The 14,468-nt window shown below is 38.7% G+C and overlaps 1 protein-coding gene across 2 annotated transcripts in view; it reads right to left on the bottom strand.

Moving 5' to 3' along the window:
• LOC145530420 (uncharacterized) overlaps window positions 1-14,445 on the bottom strand; it is a 143,374-nt gene extending 128,929 nt beyond the window's left edge. The window contains exon 1 of one of the 2 annotated variants that reach the window (XM_081551810.1): window positions 13,731-14,445. The gene's annotated coding sequence lies outside the window, so the exon portion shown is untranslated. The remainder of the gene's footprint in view (window positions 1-13,730) is intronic. The other variant, XM_081551809.1, reaches the window with a different exon arrangement.
• Between the last annotated feature and the right edge of the window lie 23 nt (window positions 14,446-14,468).

Here is a 14,468-nt window from a genome sequence, read left to right as displayed (position 1 = left end):
CAGCTTTGCACCACAGTCAATCTAACATGAAGAGAGATGAAAGGATACTGACTCATAAATACATTGCTCTCATGTAGAAGCTATGATGATTAGATTTAAAGATCAGTTAACATTTTACAACACCAGATGGGGTGGTTTTAAGCAGATGTGGGACATGTTAGCCAGAATTTTCAAGAAAAATTAATCGAGCTTCGAAAGAGCTTTGAGGACAAAGCATGACTTAATTAGTCTAATTAAAAACGTTTGGGATCCAGCTAAGACTTTCACACCCACTTGTTTGAAAAGAGGCAAAGTTATGGCAGCATTTCCTACCATCTATATAGTTGAGAATGGTTTCAGTCTGTGGGCTTATTGTAAAAATCTACAGGACATTTTAAACTAATAGTACAAAATGTTAAAATGTAGACATAGGAAACAGACATGTCACTGAATTTTATTGAAAGATAGTTTTCAAATATTTAATTTTTATATGACAAAAAATTTCTAAGTATGTTGATATTTATGTTATGACACTTATATTTTGAAGCTATGCATTTATTTTTTGGTTACTTGGGGTTTTTTCTATTTATTTCCTGATACTCAAGAGTCCCCAGAGATCTAGCACATACTCTCCATAGCCTTTTGTATGGCTGTTTCTTTTTCCTGTCTATTCTTTATTCTTTGTTACTTACCAGGGAATGTTCTTTCACATGTTTTTAAGTTCTAGAGGCTAGATGCAGTACCCAATAAATTGTAGGATTTTTAGATAGAAGAAATGTTATCTGAGATAATTTATCAGTATCCCATGTCATAATATAAAAAAAAATATTTTGCCTTTCATTTATAAATTATGTCTAACTTATTCTTCATTGCTTCCTTCCTTTGGCAGTCCATAATTTGTCTTTGAGTATTTTCCCTACTTCAATTACATGTTTCCCAGTCTTTCTTATCATATGAAATGATCTGTTTTAACTTATCCCAAATTATTTCTATTCTGGTGTCCTCCAAAGCCTCTGCTCTTTCTCTGTCCTGTACCCTTTGTAAGAAAAGACTTCTAACCTTCTTGTTCATTGTTAACAGATGAAGACATCTGACTAGATCATTTTATTTTCCTGCCTAACTGCCTGAAAACTAACCTGTTGGATACACACATTATTTCATTATAAACAACTTTTTATGTTTCCTTTATATTATCTTTAGGGCAATGTTGATTTTTTTTAAAAAAATGTGCTAAAATACACATAAGAAATTTCCACCTTAGCCATTTTAAAATATGGCATGCCCTATCTAAATGTACAGTTTCAGTTCAGTTCAGTTCAGCCACTCAGTTGTGCCCGAATCTTTGCGACCCCATGAACTGCAGCACGCCAGGCTTCCCTGTCCATCACCAACTCACGGGGTTTACTCAAACTCATGTCCATCGAGTCAGTGATGCCATCCAACCATCTTTTCCTCTGTTGTCCCCTTCTCATCCTGCCTTCAATCTTCCCCAGCATCAGGGTATTTTCAAATGAGTCAGTTCTTCAAATCAGGTGGCCAAAGTATTGGACTTTCAGCTTCAACATCTGCCCTTCCAATGAATATTCCAGACCGATTTCCTTTAGGATGGACTGGTTGGATCTCCCTGCAGTCCAAGGGACTCTCAAGAAGTTTTCTCCAACACCACAGTTCAAAAGCATCAATTCTTTGGCACTCAGCTTTCTTTATAATCCAACTCTCACATCCATACATGAATACTGGAAAAACCATAGCCTTGACTAGACGGAACTTTGTTGGCAAAATAATATCTCTGCTTTTTCATATGCTGTCTAGGTTGGTCATAACTTTTCTTCCAAGGAGCAAGTGTCTTTTAATTTCATGGCTGTAGTCACCATCTGCAGTGATTTTGGAGCCCCCCAAAATAAAGTCTGTCACTGTTTCCACTGTTTCCCCATCTACTTGCCATGAAGTGATGGGACCAAATGCCATGATCTTAGTTTTCTGAATGTTGAGTTTTAAGCCAACTTTTTTCACTCTCCTCTTTCACTTTCATCAAGAGGCTCTTTAGTTCTTCTTCACTTTCTGCCACAAGGGTGGCGTCATCTGCATATCTGAGGTTATGGATATTTTTCCCGGCAATCTGGATTCCAGCTTGTGCTTCATCCAGCCCAGCGTTTCTCATGATGTACTCTCCATATAAGTTAAATAAGCAGGGTGACAATATACAGCCTTGACGTACTCCTTTCCTGATTTGGAACCAGTCTGTTGTTCCATGTCCAGTTCTAACTGTTGCTTCCTGACCTGCATACAGATTTCTCAAGAGGCAGGTCAGGTGGTCTGGTATTCCTATCTCTTTAAGAACTTTCCACAGTTTGTGGTGATCCACACAGTCAAAGGCTTTGGCATAGTCAATAAAGCAGAAATAGATGTTTTTATGGAACTCTCTTGCTTTTTCTATAATCCAACAGATGTTGGCAATTTGATCTCTGGTTCCTCTGCCTTTTGTAAAACCAGCTTGAACATCTAGAAGTTCATGGTTCACGTGCTGTTGAAGCCTGGCTTGGAGAATTTTGAGCATTACTTTGCTAGCGTGTGAGATGAGTGCAATTGTGCGGTAGTTTGAGCATTCTTTGGCATTGCCTTTCTTTGGGATTGGAATGAAAACTGACCTTTTCCAGTCCTGTGGCCACTGCTGAGTGTTCCAGATTTGTTGGCATATTGAGTGCAGCACTTTCACAGCATCATCTTTTAGGATTTGAAATAGCTCAACTGGAATTTCATCACCTCCACTAGCTTTGTTCGTAGTGAAGCTTCCTAAGGCCCACTTGACTTCACATTCCAGGATGTCTGGCTCTAGGTGAGTGATCATACCATCGTGATTATCTGGATCGTGAAGATCTTTTTTGGATAGTTCTTCTGTGTATTCTTGCCACCTCTTCTTAGTATCTTCTGCTTCTGTTAGGTCCATACCATTTCTGTCCTTTATTGAGCCCATCTTTGAATGAAATGTTCCCTTGGGATCTCTAATTTTCTTGAAGAGATATCTAGTCTTTCCCATTCTGTTGTTTTCCTCTATTTCTTTGCACTGATCGCTGAGGAAGGCTTTCTTATCTCTCCTTGCTATTCTTTGGAACTCTGCATTCAAATGGGTGTATCTTTCCTTTTCTCCTTTGCTTTTCACTTCTCTTCTTTTCACAGCTATTTGTAAGGCCTCCTCAAACAGCAATTTTGTTTTTTTGCATTTCTTTTTCTTGGGGATAGTCTTGCTCCCTGTCTCCTGTACAATGTCACGAACTTCCGTCCATAGTTCATCAGGCACTCTATCAGATCTAATCCCTTGAATCTATTTGTATCTTCCACTGTATAATCGTAAGGGATTCGATTTAGGTCATACCTGAATGCTGCTGCTGCTGCTAAGTTGCTTCAGTCGTGTCCGACTCTGTGCGACCCCATAGATGGCAGCCCACCAGGCTCCCCCGTCCCTGGGTTCTCCAGGCAAGAATACTGGAGTGGGTTGCCATTTCCTTCTCCAATGCATGAAAGTGAAAAGTGAAAGTGAAGTCGCTCAATCGTGTCTGACTCTTAGCGACCCCATGGACTGCAGCCTACCAGGCTCCTCCATCCATTGGACTTTCCAGGCATGAGTACTGGAGTGGGATGCCATTGCCTTCTCCACATACCTGAATAGTCTAGTGGTTTTCCCTACTTTCTTCAATTTAAGTCTGAATTTGGCAATATGGAGTTCATGATCTGAGCCACAGTCAGCTCCCAGTCTTGTTTTTGCTGACTGTATAGAGCTTTTCCCTCTTTGGCTGCAAAGAATATAATCAATCTGATTTTGGTATTGACCATCTGTTTTAGTAGTGTTAAATACATTCACATTGTTGTCCAACTGATTTCCCGAACATTTCTATCTTCCAAAATTAAAAGTCCATACTCATTAAACAATTCCCCATTCCTCCCTGTCCCCAGCTTCTCAGGACAATGTTGATTCTTAAATTATGTGCATAAGTATATTATATTAAATTTGAACTTCATTTCTTGATACATAAGGGATTTTATAAAATATTTGACAAAATAAGAGGGACCTTGATCTTAGGATGTAATGATTATTTTTATGTGTTAACTGGGCTAAGAGATGCCCAGATAGTGGAAAAACATTGTTTCTGGATATGTCTGTGAGAATGTTTCTAGAAGAAATCAGCATTTAAATCAACTGACTGAGTAAAGAAGACTGCTCTCACCGATATGGGTAGGCATCACACCATCTATTGAGGGACTGAATAGCATAGAAAGGCTGAGAGAGAAAATTTGCTCCCTCTGCTCAAGCTGGGACATCCATCTTCTTCTGCTCTAGAAGGTCAGCACTCTTGGTTCTCAGGCCTCTGGGCTTGGACTGAATACACCACCTGATTTCTCGACTTTGCAGATGATCATGAGACTTCTCAGCCTCCATAACTGGGTGAGCCAATTTCTATAATAAATCTCCATATATATATATAAAGTCAACAACTATATATATATATATAGTTGACTTAAAGAAGAATGCACACCAGGAGAATTGTGACTTCAAGTTTTATTCAGGGGCTTAGTGAAGATTCTAACCTGGGAGACATTTCTGAGGAACCACTCCCCAGAGATAGGGGAGGAGCCAGCATACATCTGAATTGTTTAGCTGGAAAATACATACAGTCAAACATACAACTTGGTAAAAATTAATGCTGATCACGAAGAACAAATATCTCAAGTTAATAATTTCAGTGCTTTTCTGTGTATGGGGAGGGGCAAGAATCTGAGGTCACTGAAATTCTTCCTGAGATATATGTATGTGTGTATATATATATATATATAATTATCCCAAGCACAGAATGCTTCATCCTGTTTATCATCCTGAATTCCCCTCAGGATGCACTGTTGGTGGGCAGCGACAGTGGGTTGTGACTTAACCCTTATAGAAATGGCTAACAAGTGACACTCTTTATTCTTTTTTGTTCTTACTATATATATATATCCTATTAGTTCTGTTTCTCTGGAGAATCCTGACTTAATAACAGTGTCAAGGACCACTACTCTAAGTTACTTCAAAGAAGAGTGTTTTATTTATTTTGATATTTCCAGGGCCTATAGCACTATGTAATAACAGAAGCACAATAAATGTTTATTGAAAAAATGATTTCCTGATATGCTAAATTTAAAAAAAAATAAAAAATAAAACGGATTGGAGAGGAAAAACTCAGAAAAGAACACATATTTTATGATACTATCTAATGAAGCGTCAAAAATATACAAATCAGTGGACATAGAAACTAGTGGTTGCCAAGGGCTGGGGGAGGGAAAACAGAGAATGGGGGGTGATTGTTAATATGTGTAAGGTTTCTTTTTGAGTTGAATATGGTCTAAAATTAGATAATGATGATGGTTGCACAACTCCATAAATATATTTAAAAACACTGAATTGTATACTTTAAGTAGGTGAACTTTATGATATGGAACTATCTCAAAAGTTTTTTTTTAAAAAAAAGAATGATGGATCAACTGAATAAATCTTAAAACTCATAGTTCCCATCCGACAAATCATAGGCCTTTATCAAATGTTCAGCCAATTATGATTTTATACTTTCCTTTGAAATGCTAGGTATTTTCAGAATAGCATATATACAAATGCATTTTATATCCAAAGCAAAATATAAGTTACTATTTTATTTTATTTAACCATCAGAACAAACTTTATTCAAGACACCAACTCAGCTTTGTTATTGTTTGGTTGCTAACTTGTGTCCTACTCTTTGCAACCACATGGACTGTGGCCCACCAGGCTCCAAATCAGCAGCATAGAGTAAATTCAAGAGAAGGGAAATACTGACTTATTTCTTCCTATATTGGCAACTCACATTAAGCTCAATTAAACAAGCAAATGATACCTAAGAGGTAAGGGATAACTGGTCCACGGTGGATCCCTTGCAGGTAGAGCTTCATAGAAGATATGGCAGCCAACTATATAAGGAATAAACCCTGGTCAGTATCAAGGATTGGACCCTGGCACCTGATCTCACTGGGGAAAGAGCTGGTGCTTCCCTAGCTGAGCTGGCAGATTAGGGCTGCAGCCAAGGTTCTGCTTTTGGATCTTAGCTCCTTACCATGCCAGGGGAGGGGCTGATGCTACCCTATGCTTGCAGTTTAAAGCTCCATAGCCCAAGGGCCTCGGTTGGATTCCTCTCCCAGAACCTAACATCTGACCCTCAGGAGGCAGTGGGCAACAGGGAGATGACAAAATACTGTTGCAACCTATGCCCAGCTCATCACTGTTCCAGAAGGCTTGCTGCCTTTCCAGCTTGGTCCTATGCCATACTGACATACCATTAGTATCCTCTTATTTGTCCTATATATATTTCTAAGCCTGGAAGAGGAAAAGATTTTAAACATTTTTCAGTTTTTAAAATCACAGTATTGTGTTAGTTTTAGGTATACAGCAAAATGATCCAGTTATTTATATATATATATATGTGTGTGTGTGTGTGTGTGTGTGTGTATGTATTTTCAGATTATTTTCCTTTTTAGATTATTACAAGATATTATAGTTCCCTGTGCTATACAGTAAATCCTTATTGCTTATCTATTTTATGTATAGTAGTTTGTATATTCAGTTTTTAATATTTAGTTACTTTGTTAAAGAAAAGAAAAATCCAAGATAGTCTCTTACCATATTGAGAAAATATAGATGTACTGAGTGTTATGAATGTATTTAGTACGAATGTATATAGTGTTAAACATCACCTTGGAGTTACTGCTCAGTTAGAAGTTACTTGACAATTACTTTCCCTTTTTTTGTTTCCTTTTGTAAATTATTAAATACTTCTGTTATTAATACTTGGTTAATAAGCTTGGCACTTTGACTTAATTTTTCTACTGAACTTCACTAGCACTTAAAGTTGTATTCTCAACTCAAAAGTATTTTTATTGCTCTCCCAGAGGATACAGCCTTGAATTTAGTATATTTTTTGTCTTCTAAGCTTAAAATGTGACACAGCAGTTCATTAAAAGCAGTAGTGAGTACACATAAAACAGATGGTGTGAAATCTAGCTCTTTTTTTTACCTTATTTGAAAAAGCACTTCTATCACAATTCTCCTTGTATTTTTTAACTTTATTTGCATGACTCCTGAATTGACTCAACCTGTTTTTTTTTTTTTTTTAAGAAGTCCTGTTCCCTGGGGCTACATTACAACGGATATAGATGGCCCTCCTGAGAAAGAAGCTGAAGTTAGCCACAGAGAAGGGGATACCTATAGAATAAGTAGATTTTCACTGACCCTAAATGTCAATCAGTCTCAGACTAGCAAACCTAAAACAATCTCATGTAGAGAACCAGATCAAACCTTTTTGGCTAGGAATAGATCTAGTGTTTCACAATTTAAGAAAAAGTATATTCAGAAGTTGTACACTAAAAACCCTTCAAAAAGCAGGACTAGAAGGAACATACCTCAACATAATAAAAGCTGTATATGACAAACCCACAGCAAACATTATCCTAAATGGTGAAAAACTGAAAAGCATTTCCCCTAAAGTTAGGAACAAGACAAGGGTGCCCACTCTCACCACTTCTATTCAACGTAGTTTTGGAAGTTCTGGCCACAGCAATCAGAGCAGAAAAAGAAATAAAAGGAATCTAGATTGGAAAAGAAGAAGTAAAACTTTCACTGTTTGCAGATGACATGATCCTCTACATATAAAACCCTAAAGACTCCACCAGAAAATTACTAGAGCTAATCAATGAATACAGTAAAGCTACAGGATATAAAATCAATACACAGAAATCCCTTGCATTCCTATACACTAACAACAAGAAAACAGAAAGAGAAATTAAGGAAACAATTCCATTCACCATCGCAACGAAAAGAATAAAATACTTAGGAATATACTTACCTAAAGAAACAAAAGACCTATATATAGAAAACTATAAAACACTGGTGAAAGAAATCAAAGAGGACACAAATAGATGGAGAAATATACCATGTTCATGGATCGGAAGAATCAATATAGTGAAAATGAGTATACTACCCAACGCAATCTATAGATTCAATGCAATCCCTATCAAGCTACCAACAGTATTTTTCAGAGAACTAGAACAAATAATTTCACAATTTGTATGGAAATACAAAAAGGCTCGAATAGCCAAAGCAATCTTGAGAAAGAAGAATGGAACTGGAGGAATCAATCTGCCTGACTTCAAGCTCTACTACAAAGCCACAGTCATCAAGACAGTATAGTACTGGCACAAGGACAGAAATATAGATCAATGGAACAAAATAGAAAGCCCAGAGATAAATCCACGCACCTATGGACACCTTATCTTTGACAAAGGAGGCAAGAATATACAATGGAGAAAAGACAATCTCTTTAACAAGTGGTGCTGGGAAAACTGGTCAACCACTTGTAAAAGAGTGAAACTAGAACACTTTCTAACACCATACACAAAAATAAACTCAAAATGGATTAAAGACCTAAACATAAGACCAGAAACTATAAAACTCCTAGAGGAAAACATAGGCAAAACACTCTCTGACATAAACCACAGCAGGATCCTCTATGACCCACCTCCCAGAATATTGGAAATAAAAGCAAAAATAAACAAGTGGGACCTAGTTAAAATTAAAAGCTTTTGCACAACAAAGGAAACTATAAGCCAGGTGAAAAGACAGCCTTCAGAATGGGAGAAAATAATAGCAAACGAAGCAATGGACAAAGAATTAATCTCAAAAATATACATGCAACTCCTGCAGCTCAATTTCAGAAAAATAAACGACCCAATCAAAAAGTGGGCCAAAGAACTAAACTGACATTTCTTCAAGGAAGACATACAGATGGCTAACAAACACATAAAAAGATGCTCAACATCACTCATTATCAGAGAAATGCAAATCAAAACCACAATGAGGTACCATTTCACACCAGTCAGAATGACCGCTATCCAAAAGTCTACAAACAATAAATGCTGCAGAGGGTGTGGACAAAAGGGAACCTTATTACACTGTTGGTGGGAATGCAAACTAGTATAGCCACTATGGAGAACAGTGTGGAGATTTCTCAAAAAACTTGAAATAGAACTGCCATATGACCCAGCAATCCCACTGCTGGGCATACACACTGAGGAAACTAGAATTGAAAGAGACACGTGTACCCCAATGTTCATTGCAGCACTGTTTATAATAGCCAGGACATGGAAGCAGCCTAGATGCCCATCAGCAGACGAATGGATAAAGAAGTTGTACTACATATACACAATGGAATATTACTCAGCCATTAAAAAGAATACATTCGAATCAGTTCTAATGAGGTGGATGAAACTGGAGCCTATTATACAGAGTGAAGTAAGCCAGAAAGAAAAACACCAATACAGTAAGTATACTAACACATATATATGGAATTTAGTAAATCGGTAAAGATAATCCTGTATGCGAAACAGCAAAAGAGACACAGATATATAGAACAGTATTATGGACTCTATGGGCGAGGGCGGGAGGATATGGGAAAATGCCATTGAAGCATGTAAATTATTATATGTGAAACGAATTGCCAGTCCAGGTTTGATGCATGATACAGGGTGCTCGGGGCTGGTGCACCGGGATGTCCCAGAGGGATAAGATGGGGAGGGAGGTGGGAGAGGGGTTCTGGAAGGGGAACCCATGTACACTCATGGTGGATTCATGTCAAGGTATGGCAAAACAAATACAATATTGTAAAGTTAAAAAATAGATAAATAAACTAATTTAATAAAAAAATTAAAAAAAAAATGATTTAAGCACACTGATCTGTAAAGTGTCCATAAAGCACTGGTGATTCTGTTCTAGAAGAAATGGTCTACTGTTCTCTGTGTATTGCATTCTGAGCACTTTAAAGGACAAAGTCAGCCAGTAAGATGGGCTGAGGGCACAGGTAAGGAGTTGATAGACATCAAAGACAGACATCGAAGTCTGTCAAGGCTCCTGGGATGACCCTGACTCGCCACGTGACGAGTCATTCCCATGTGAAATAGGTGGCTTGTGGGCTCACCCGTCACAGCAGTGAGACTGAGGGGTGCCAAAACACACTGCAAGAGGACAAACAGCAAAGACTGCAGGGCATGGTTCTGGTCATTGCCATGGTCCTCAAACCACTTATATAAAGTGGGAAACTTCATTTAAATATTTGCTAACAATGATGACATGTTGTACTCTCTCCAACCATCATTGGCACTGTTTGCTCCCAGCTCCCTGACATATTTCTGTAATTGCTCTTCAGTGACTTTAGTCTAGACAATATTATCCTCTCACACTCAGGTCTCCTGGGAGCCTTCTGAATACTGTACTTCAAATGTTCCTTTGGTTCATGTCTACCTCTATATGCAACCCATTATTTTTAGGCAGAAGGTCCCTGTTGCCAGTTTAACTTGTTCTAGCTATGTCTCCAATCCAGCTTCATAGGCTCAGCTTCCCTCTTGGAATCCTCATGTCCACTACCCTCTGCTATGTCTCAGCAGATTTTCCTAACAGGCAGTATCTTCTGTAGGGTAAGGGAGTTAGAGAAAAGAGGAAGTGAGAGAGAGAGAGAGGCCAATATTCCTCAGGTTACGTGGAAAACCAATAACGCCCTTACACAGGACTTGTACCGCTCACTAAGGCACAGGGCGTCCTCTTGAGGAGGTCTTGAAAGCCCAGGCGGGAAAGTGAACTCGGCAGCCTTCCACATGCCGAAGAGCTGGCCATGGAGAACAAGAACCAACTTCAACCTCCCGGCTTTCAGGTGATCTGTTCCTGTAAAGTGCTGGTCTCATTCTTTTTCTGAACCTCGCCTTCTCTAACTCCGTACCCTACATCTTCCCTCTCAGATTGTGAATCCCCTTTAACAGGCAGCCAAAAAGCCCACATGTACCAAACACCATGAAAGAAAAGCTTCACTTCTTCATCTCAGTTTCCCATTTAAAGGAACTCTCTTGATCACACATAAGCATTGTTTTCAAAAACACAGAAGAAAGAATGTACATGGTTATGGAGAAACAGTAAAGCAATCAAGAGGAAATGAAAAAGCCCCCCAGAATTTATACAATGCCTTGTCAGTAAGTTTTCCAAGAAGATAAATGGATAGAATCTACATGAAATACTAACCATTGAAATATTGTTAAAATTTCACTTTGACTATAATCTGAGTTTCTACCATTTAAAAAGTACTATATATGCAAAATCTTATTGGTTGGTGACAAATATACTATGTTAATGAATCTCAGAGCTAGGATATCTGTGTACATAAATCTACTAGATTACATTTTAGCTTTAGCAGATAAATCAGTGGTTCTCAATCTTGACTACTTATTAGAATTACTTAGAGAGCTTTCTAAAAGTATACATGACCAGTCCCACACTAGACCAATAGAATCAAGATCCCAAGGAGTGGAACTAAACACTGACCATTACAGTACATTATAATCTAAACTCAGGACAGAGCTTACAGATCATTTAAACCAACTTGATCATTTTATGGCTGAGAAATGAAAGCCCAGAGACTCCTGGTCCCTACCTGGTCAGTAGCACTAACACTTAGGGACAGAGCCAGGCCTAGAGCCCAAAAGTCTTGTGTCCATCCAGGTTCCGTCTTTCACCTTGACTCATTCACTTGCTAATATATTCATTCAGGAAATAGTTTGAGAGCCCATTCTAGGCTAAATCTTAGAAAAAACTTGTTGCTATTATGGAACATTGCTGGAAAGAATCCAAATGTCCTCCAACTGGTGAACAGACAACACAATGAAATAATATTCTGCAATTAAAAGAAACAAACTACTGATACAATTAACAAAGTAGATGAATCTTAAAAACACTTATTCTAAGTGAAAGAAGCCAGGTACAAAAGACCATGTATTATATGATTACATTTATATAAAATGCCCACAAAAGGCAAATCTGTAGCGATGTGAAGTAGATTAATGGCTTCCTGGGGCTGGGAGAAGGAGTAGGGGTTGACTGAGCATGGACAGAAGGATCTTATATAGGTGATGAAAATGTTCTAAAACTAGAGTGTGGTGATGGTTTCACAACTCTGTAAGTTCACTAAAAACCATTAAGTTGTTCACTTACAATAGGTTCTTTAATGGTGTGTAAATTATGTCTCAATAAAACTTAAAAAAAAACCAATCTGCCATCATTTATTGAATACTATATAATAGGAATTTGTACTAGGATTTAAATAGTACTTCCCTCAGTGATGTGCTAGTATTTTTTTTAAACCAGTTAGCTGATATAAAGAATGCTTAGCACACAATTTATAATCAATAATACAATACATGACTCTTAATTGTAAACTCCAAACACTTATACTTCGGTGTGACTTGCCATTTCTTGCAAAATCCACTATCAGTTTTTAAAATTATTTCACCAACAGCAGTGTCACAAATGCAAACAATAAATAAACACTTGATTTCTGGCTAATACAAGCAAAGAAGCTGTGCACATTATTGACCAAGAATGTAGTTCTAACAAGAATGTTGGCTGATATTTTCTTTAAGGACAAAAGTGAAACAATGAAGATGTATGCCAGAGCTTCACTTGTTCTTCACTGAGGTAAGCAGCTTCTTTGCTGAAATCAATCATGACAGTTGTCAAAGAACGAAAGAATATTTCCTCAATTATGAGTGGGTGGTATTGACTATATGACAGCCACAGGCACGAAACATTTTAACTTTAATCTTCATTAAGATTTTTGCTATCACTTTCTTAAGTCTAGAGACAATCAACAATAAATTCAAGCCCTGCTTTGTAGCATTTGACAATTTCCATGGTGCTAATACTTCCACAATGGCTGGTTTCAAGCTACCAACACATCTCTGAATGCAGAGCTGAGAAGAGATAGGCAGTATCACACCAATAAACAGTATTTCCACAGATACAACCATCGTAATTCATCTTATCAGCGTAGCTAAAACAATTACAAAAAGATGAGTTTTGAGTTTTGTGAACTTTGTTTTTAACACAAATTACTTGTAAATTTATGTAATTTAATATATTAAATGCATTTCTGTAATTTAATGTAACAATTAATAGTATAAAGTATAATAGAGAGCTTCCATCCACTGGCTCTAACAGACAACCAACTGCCCATTTTACCAGCCACAAAACTGAAGCTCACAGAGATTGTCACTAACTAGCCCTGGTCACACAGGACAGTGCCACCCAGATTGGTCTATTCCAAACCTTCTTCCTCTCCTTAAAACGTAGCTGGTTTTAGCAACCACTACATGAATCAACCAGTAGCCATCAACACTGGGGCAAGACCCTCCACCAGTGGGCTTCCATCAACTGGCTCTACTTACATGAAAAGACTAACTTGCTGAAGGCTCAGATGATGGTTAATAATTTTTTTAGAAATAAAGTGTTTAAAAAAAATTTTTTAATGTAGTTAAGACCCACCCACATAGCAACATCTAAACACTTTCCTGTGAACAGATTCATCATTTGTTGGGAAACCATCGCTTTCCTTTCCAATGGGTGGAATGGGAACTCCGACTAGAGAAGGAGGAAGAAAAACAAGGAGAGAGCACATCTACCTGACAGTTTTGCTCAGGACATGGCAGGATCCGATTTGACTGAGTCCAGATTCAGTGACCAGCAATTGCATAACCACTGGTAGGAATGATAGATCAATGTCTTTTTAACGTTTGCCATTCGATAACCCTATTCACACATTCACGTCACTATTCACACGTTCACGTCACTATAGTTCGTGAAAACCGTACTGAAGACTTACCTTAGAGGTCATAGCAAAGGTCACGTGCTGTGCATCCTCAGTCACCAACGACTCTTTGCGACCCCCTGGACTGTGGCCCATCAGGCTCCTCTGTCCACTGGATCTTCAGGCAAGAATACTGAAGTGGGTTGCCATTTCCTCCTCCAGAAGATCTTCCTAACCCAAGTCTCCTTTGTCTTCTGCATTGGCAGGCGGATTCTTTACCACTGAGCCGCCTGGGAAACCCAAAGGCCACGTATGATAAACCAATTTCCAAGAAAGAAAAAGGTTTCAAGAGTAAACCATTTAGTTCTCCACGGAAATACATCCCGGCCCGGGTCTGGTTCACTCCTTCTCCTCCGTGGTACCATTTTCGCACTGGCCGCCTCTGCCTTCACTGACTGCTATCTAGTGGGGCCTGGTCGTGACATGGCCACAGCTCAGCCTCTCAGCTCCCATTCCTGTCAGGGTGGGGAGAAATATTATAATGCCGGTCCTGATGCTGCATAAGAAGGCTCATGAACAATGTGAATTTACACTGTGGAGTTCCAGTACAAAAGTGCTTTGAAACATTTTAGGCAGAGTCGGTTCCAGTCAAAAAGCGCCGTCGGGGCCAGCTCCTCAAAACCTCAAGGGCACGCAGCACCAGACTCGGGACCGCGCGCGCGACGCGGCAATCTCCCGCCACCGCCAACCGCACATGCGCAGTCAGCCGCTCGGGCGACCGCTCAGCCCCACCCCTCCGAGACGCCCAGGTTC

Source organism: Giraffa tippelskirchi, chromosome 12, assembly GCF_054371585.1.
Source record: "Giraffa tippelskirchi isolate mGirTip1 chromosome 12, T2T-mGirTip1v1.2.pri, whole genome shotgun sequence".
NCBI classification, from domain to species: domain Eukaryota; kingdom Metazoa; phylum Chordata; class Mammalia; order Artiodactyla; family Giraffidae; genus Giraffa; species Giraffa tippelskirchi.
Note: the sequence above shows the minus strand (reverse complement) of the source record. Positions and strands in the feature narration are given on the sequence as shown.